The sequence below is a fragment of the Megascapheus bottae genome, chromosome 8 (genome assembly GCF_031878675.1).
Source record: "Megascapheus bottae isolate mThoBot1 chromosome 8, mThoBot2.hap1, whole genome shotgun sequence".
NCBI lineage: Eukaryota > Metazoa > Chordata > Mammalia > Rodentia > Geomyidae > Megascapheus > Megascapheus bottae.
Window position 1 is genome coordinate 35,015,125 of NC_143516.1, and position 7,702 is coordinate 35,022,826.

A 7,702-nucleotide genomic window follows, 5' to 3' on the forward strand; every position below is an offset into this window, starting at 1 on the left:
GAGTAATTCCTTTAAAACAACAAATGTGTATCTGCAGGCTAAAGAAAGTTGAAACATTATTTTCACTTAATAAAGTACAAAATGTTGCCACTGCTCTCAGATATACTCAGCTGATATTCTAAGAACTATATTAAAAAAAAAAGATTAAGTCCAGGGGGCTAAAAGGAGATACAGAAAGAGAGGGAAGAAGGAAGAACACCATACATTATGATAAAATGAACTATAGAACAAGTGGGTGAGGATTGGAGGGGAAAACTGAAGGAAAGCTAAGAATGGGGTGACATTGTCTAAAAAACAAATGTACTCCTGACTTATGAAATGGCAATGACTTATGAAATGGTATCCCCTCAGTACAAACCTTAATAATAACAATATTATTTAGAAAAAGAGTCTCTAAGCATCATGAGTACAATTTCCTCTCTCCACCTCATCCTTCTTCCTCCTCTGAGAGAGTCTCCCCAGACAATTACAGGATTGCTATCATGTCAGCTTTGTGTGGTGTTGATTTTCTAGATGCAAAAAATATATAAATTATGGGAAAATATGACACTGCTATTTAATACTTTGTCTGGCTGTAATCTTTTGGAAGACAATTCTATTGTATCTGCTGGGGAAAAAGACGGCAAAAAGTAAGTTCTTTTCTTAGCCTTTTTGTGGTTATCATTGTTTTTCTGGTTTTGATGAACTAGTAATGCTCTAACATCAATATCTGATGCAGAGTTAATAAAGTGTACACATAAAAAGTGTTTGGTGAGCAAACCAAAACCAAAATAACAAAAAAATATCTTTAATGATTACATTTAAAATGAATGCACTGTTTCCTCAACCTGAACAGATGATTGAGTCTAAACGTTTTAATAGCCTCTCCCAGGGTATAGGATCTATTATTTTTTTAAGTTGTATGTCAGTCTCTTTCTTAGAATTGTTTGGTTCATCAAAGAGAGCCAATTTCTACTTCCTGAACTTGTCTTTATAATCTAGTCAAGTACTTATTTCAATAAAATCTTACAAACTTCAAAATGTACAGTGTTTGAGAATTGTCTGTTTAATTATAAGTACATTCCAAGGTTGGTATCAGAAATGAAATTGTTTTGTTGCTTGTTTGAACTATAAATACAGAATCTTAGGTGGAATAGCTCTATTGAAAACAGTTTGCCATATGCCTTTAATTTTACTGAGAGACATGCCATCTGCCACCACATTAAATAATGATTCAGAAAATATCTTAAAGAAGAATGGCAGAAGATTGTGAGCAAATGTTCAGAACATTGTCCATCATCTGTGATCTAGGATCTAGGCTAAGTAGCAGTTCTGATTACTTCTAGTCAGGGAGTCAGACCAAGGCAGAATTAACTTGAACCTCTCTCTTTTGTGTGGGTGATAAACTGAGCACAGTGTGATGCTCTCAGCATGATTATTGATACAGATTTAGAGAGAAGTCTTTGATATGAAATTTTAAAAAAACAAGTTCCTAGGGTAACTTAGATTTAAAAGAACTTTTGGCCCAGGAACTCCGATTAAAACAGGCAGAACTTGCTTATACACAATTTTTGTAAAAAGATTCAATACCTTTATAGGGGTTTAGTGAAAGAAAAAATAGCAAGAAATTAGAGACGTCTGGGGAAATGATCTATTTATACTGAAGAAAATATGCAAATCTGTTTTGTTACTATATTTTCTCAAGTGCTAGATTATCCAAATGTATTTTAACTCTACATAATAAAAATCACTGGGACAAATCCCTTAAGATAATTCCCAAAGAACAGAGGTAATTTTTCTAAGAAGCTTAAAAATAGAAATCTCTCTCAAATTCATTCAGACAATGCCCTTGCAGCATTTTCTCCCTCATAAAAAGAGAGAGAGACTGAGAGAGAGAGAGCAGAATGGCAGGTAAATTTTATTGGAAAACTTTTACAAGTAATTTTGTCTATCTAATTTTGTTTGCTTGAAGGGAGAAAGATTATAACCGTATTGACCAAATTTTGGCTATGGATACCATATGAACAATGCAAGTAGATTTTGATGAAAGTTTTGTTTGTGAAAGAAATAAAGAAAAAGAACATGTTACTAAACTGTAAAATTTGGTTATAAATCTTAAATACAGTCCTATGTCAGAACACTATAGCCAACACTAGAAAAATTTTCTGGTGACTATATATAAAATGTATTTGAAATAAATTAACACATGCAATAGTCTCTCAATAATATAATTTCTAGTACAACTTTAAAATTTAATGGATTGATCTACATTATTATATTTTAGCATCCTAAAATTGCCTGGTAGTTATAACAACTAATCCTGGCTTGTTTTATAAAGTTAATATTATAATTTGTTTAAAATTGTTTTACAAGTGCCTAATTAAGAATTATAGCATAGAAAAGCTAAATAATGATATATGGTATACACATTTACATATTTTACCATGCATTTTATTTATACTAGCCAAAGCAAACATTTGTATTATACAAATAGAAACACATGATGTTTTGCTGAGCACCGTTGGCGCAAGCCTATAATCCTAGCTACTCAGGAAGCTGAGATTCAAAAGCCTGACCAGCCAAGAAAGTTCATGAGACTCTTGTCACCCATTAACCCCCCAAAAAGGACAGAAGTGGAACTATGGCTCAAAAAGTAAAGTGCTAGCTTTGAACAAAAGAAGCTCAGACCCAGAGTTCAAGCCTTAAGATCAGCAAAATAATTTTAAAAAAATTAAATGGTATTTTACATGCATTTTATTAACATATTGTATGCCATTATATAATGATATACAAATATAAAATATCACTTTATGATATAGAAATAAAACAAAATAAAAATAGTTTCCTATTTCATACATAAGAGAACTCAAACTTAAACCTCAAACCTAAAGCTGCACTACTAATCTGTTTCATATTGAGAAGTAAGCAGGAATCTTAGAAAGCCATGGATGAAAACACATCATCCCTTTCTGCCCCAGTCACTAGAGTATCATCTCTAGAGTATGGTATGCAATTCCATACAGTCTTATCATCTTTGAGCAGAAATATTCAAGAAGATTTTTCTAGAAACAAGTATCTCTGTAAATTACAGATTTTAGAATTCACAAGGAAATGGAGTAGTATGTCATCATTTGACAGGCTAATGATGCGACTAATTATACACATAAGACAAACATTGTGGTTGACCAGATGAACATGTTAGTGATACCATATATTTATATAATAGAGATAATCTGATGAGAACCCATAGAAAATCAGATATCACATAATAGAATTTCAATTTTACAATTGCTGCACATATTTGTATGTGGACTGATGAACATAATGGTACTGTGCAGAGATTTCTGAACAGGAAATGAACAATCTCTATAAAAATTATCCAATAACTTATTTGTGGAGAATGTTCAATATCAGAAACTCTTTTGTTTCTCCAAAAATCAAAGCAGAGAAGTAAAGGGACACTTCAAACATAGTATATGTCTACAAGGGCAATCTTCAAAGCAGTATGAGTAGAGTAATATGAGAAAAGTTTAAATGTGCCAAATTTCCTAGAGAGGAAAACAATTTAAGTCCTTGAAATAATATTTGTCTGAATTATATTATACCTTTGGCTTCTAGAATCATTGAAATCTATTAATAGAAAGGAATTCAAGAATTCATTGTACATATTACAATAGTAAGAGGGAATGGGCACCAGTGGCTCACACCTGTAATCCTAGGTACTCAGAAGACTGAGATCTGAGGATCATGGTTCAAAGCCAGTCCTAGCATGAAAGCCCATGAGACTTTTATCTCCAATTAACACCAGAAAACCAGAAGGGGTGCTGTGGCTCAAAGTGATAGAATACTAACCTTGAGCTGATTGGCTCAGGGAGAGTGTCCATGCCCAGAGTTCAAGCCCCATGGCTAACAAAAAAAAGTAGTAAGGGAATGAATGGGCCAAAAGGGGGATGAGAACATTAAAAGTATGTTGTATATAAACTCTTTTCTTAAGTGGCAACCTGCTTGTAGAATTATTTTAAGATAATTTTCAAAAGAGGGAAGAAAGAGGAGGAAAGAATCAAAAGGTGAGAAAATTTTAGAGGGTAATGCACTCCTGAAATTTTGTAATGTGTCACATGGGAGACACAAATTAGTCAAAACACTCAAGAATAGTTAAGACCATAATTGTGTCTGGAGGGAACTCAGAGGTGATTGGAGGGACTCTCCAGGTCCAGTCAAAACCTTGATCCTGTTTGCAGGTGTTCTTGCACAGGGGAATGTTTTCTTCACTTAGTTGAACACTGTTAATACAACATTCTCCACAGCTCTTCCTATAGAAAGCACATACCAAATAGAGACAGGAAATGTAAATAGCAAGCCTCTTTCTGTCTTTAACTTGAAATCTTAGTAAGTGAATAATGCAGTTGTAGCATGGGCATGCATATGTGAACCCCGGGCCAAGTCCCTGAGCTGCTTTGCTCAAGGCTAGCACTCTACTACTTGAACCACAACTCTACTTTTGGCTGTTTTTGGTAGCTAATTGGAGGTAATTGTCTCACAGACTTTCCTGCCTGGGCTGGCTTCAAACTGCAACCTTCAGATTTTAGCTTCCTGATTAGCTAGGTTTATAGGTATAAGCCAATGGTGCCCAGACAACCAAGATATATTTTTAGTATGAAAGGCATTACATTTTATTTTAAAAATCTGTTCAGAGGTAAAGATTGATTTCTTCTACCAATTTTCTATTAATACTGAAGAGATGTTGATCCCTAGATAATGAATGAAATTTTATTAATCGATACTTGATTTTTAATATTGTCCTCATTTTCCAGTTGCTCTTTTCAGTTGCCAGTTTCAGAATTTGCTTGGCTCTTTTCCTCTATTTAATGACTATATTTAAAAGAAAGATTTGGCTATGTGCCTAGAGGCTCTTGGGTGTTAGGTGCCATATAAACAAATTAATTGCTATTTTCAGTGCCAATTTCAAATCACTGGCACTGAGAGGTTGAGGGACGAAAAGAAGAAGTATGGAGTAATGAAAAATCTCAAATAATATGGGTACTTGCATACAATAAATCATAAACATATAACAATCCTATATTCACATATAACTGCACAATATTTTCATATAATTTTATTGTAATTAATAGAAGGGTTACATTATATTCACCAGATAGAAGGTGCATTATTTCACAAACATTGATACCCTTTCTCATGTCTTGGTTCCCAATTCCCTCCCCCCACTGCCACCCCTCATCTTGTTTTCCCCCCTTCCCCATCCTATTTTAAATAATCAAGTAAGCATACATACACTATCACCCCATTTGTAAGGAAATGAAAAGACTTAGAAAAAATCATATTAAGTAAGCCAGACTCAAAGGAACATAGGCTCAATGGTTTTCTTCATTTGTCATAATAATCAGTAGAAACCTTGGGCTCTCCTAGCAGAGATTTACAATAGCGCAAAACCTAGACACATAAGGCCATATAGGATGATGCTAAATGAAAGGACCTCCAGGATATAGAAACAAAAGCCATATAATGAGTGATTGTTGTCCGTAATGTACTATGTTATCTCTCATCTCTTTTGTTGTCCTTTGGTTATCTTATATTTTTACAATGTTTTTTGTTCATATGGATTCATACACCTTATTTCATCTGTTTTTCAAACACCTTTATATGGTAGACACTACAAATATCACCAAAGAAACAACCCCACATGCATATATAATTGCACAATGTTTTTTTTGTTCATATGGATTCGTACACCTTATTTCATCTGTTTTTTCAAACACCTTTCTATGTTAGCTACTACAAATATCATCAATCTCATTTTATTTTAATATACCTCAGGTATTGGTCTTCTGTGTTTGGTTTTCATTCAATAAATACTCAAAATGTATAAAGTGCAAGGTGATCCTCTATTGAAGTTTACCATTATGCAGAGTATCCATAGATGAAGACTTTCAGTAATAAAGTGAAACAGCTAGTCAACCCCACAGTTCTGGTCATTTTATGGTTTGAGTCATAAAGTAAGTGTTAGGCAAGAGAGCCATCTCTGACTCTTTCATTAACCCTGTAGGACTTTTACTCTGGGGTTGATTTCCCTCTCTCCTTCAAAAGTTCCCGTGATGCTTTCCTGATCATCTAAGCATCAAACTTAACCCCTATCCCTCCACCATCTCCGACTTTTCTTCACATGTTAACATTTTTATTTTCACTGCTTGATTCCCCCTCTGGCCCTCATTCTGTCTCTTGCTTGTGTCTCTCCTACAGCGATGTCCTACATTTTTCATTATAAATGGTCACCATTAAGTACATGGCACCCAATTTTATACTCACAGCCTGTACATTTGGATAAGTGAAAGATATCTTCAACATTCCTAACTATCTAACCTATATTGAAGAAGATCTCAAAATAAAAGTGGTATTTTGTCTTCACAGCCAATGGACCCTCTTGACTTTACTTTGGGTAGTTTCCTGCAGCCTTAGTCTTGCCATGATTGGTCTCTTTATCTCTTCTGTTTATTGCATCTAATTCATGCCAATTTTGAACAGTAACGTCCTCATAAAGCCATGCACATTTGGTTGTATCACTCACCCCTGCCCCTGTGGTTACCACCTTGACTTCATCTGTGGAATGAAATTTCTAGTCTTCTTGCTGAACCAACATTATCCTTGCTTCTCCTCCCACTTGATCACTTCTTTCATTTAAAAAAAATGTATTTTATCATCAGGTGATGTACAGAGGCATTACAGTTACCTTCGTAAAGTATTGGGTACATTACTTCTTGAACATCATTAACTCTTCCCATGTGTTTCTTCCACTTTCCCTCCCCCCATCCCTTCCCAAATTTTAAAGCTCCTTTCCAACATATTGTCTTATGAATATCACTGTTCCACTGGTTCATCCTTTGTCCTTTGTCTCATCATTTTGCTTTTCCCCCTTCCCTTTCCTAATTCAAATACTTGCTTTTCCCCTTTCCCTTTCCTAATTCAAATAAACAGATAATGCATATATAATACACCAGGTCTCACTTCTTTCACTATAGCAACTTAATCTACATTGCTCCATGTTTAGATGCACACCAATCTGAATTCTTAATGTTCCTTTATTAGTTCTATTTATGTTTTCCCAACATCATTTTTGCCAGGCAAGGTGCTTAAAGTCAAGATCTGAGTGCTATCTCTGAACCTTTCCTGTTCAAGGCTAGCACCCTGACACTTTGATTCACAGTGCTACATCCACTTTTCTGGTACTTAATTGAATGTAAGAGTCTCAGGGACATTCCTGCTTGGGCAGGCTTTGAGCCACAATCCTCAGATCTCAGCCTCCTGCATAACTAGGATTACAGGTGTGAGCCAATACCCAGCTTCGAATAGTTCTTTTATATAAGCCCATTTCAAGCAAAATTTTCCATTTCCTATGAAGTCTTTCACTCTTTCTTATCATTGTTTTTCTTTAAAATGAGTGAGATCCCCACCCCCCTTCAAAATTTCACCTATCTTTCAAGCCAATCTTAAACTTCAAAGTTTCTCAGCAGTTTCTTGTAGTTTCAAAAGGATATGAATATTCTCTCCTTTGAACTTATTTCACTTTGTGTTCTGTGACTCATCTTACCTGCTTTACAATGCGATGATTTGTATCTTTTTTTCTATTTTCTGACTAAATTTTGTACTCCTGGAAACCAAACATGAGTCTGATTCATGTCAGTATCCCTGCTTAACCCAGCAGGTATTC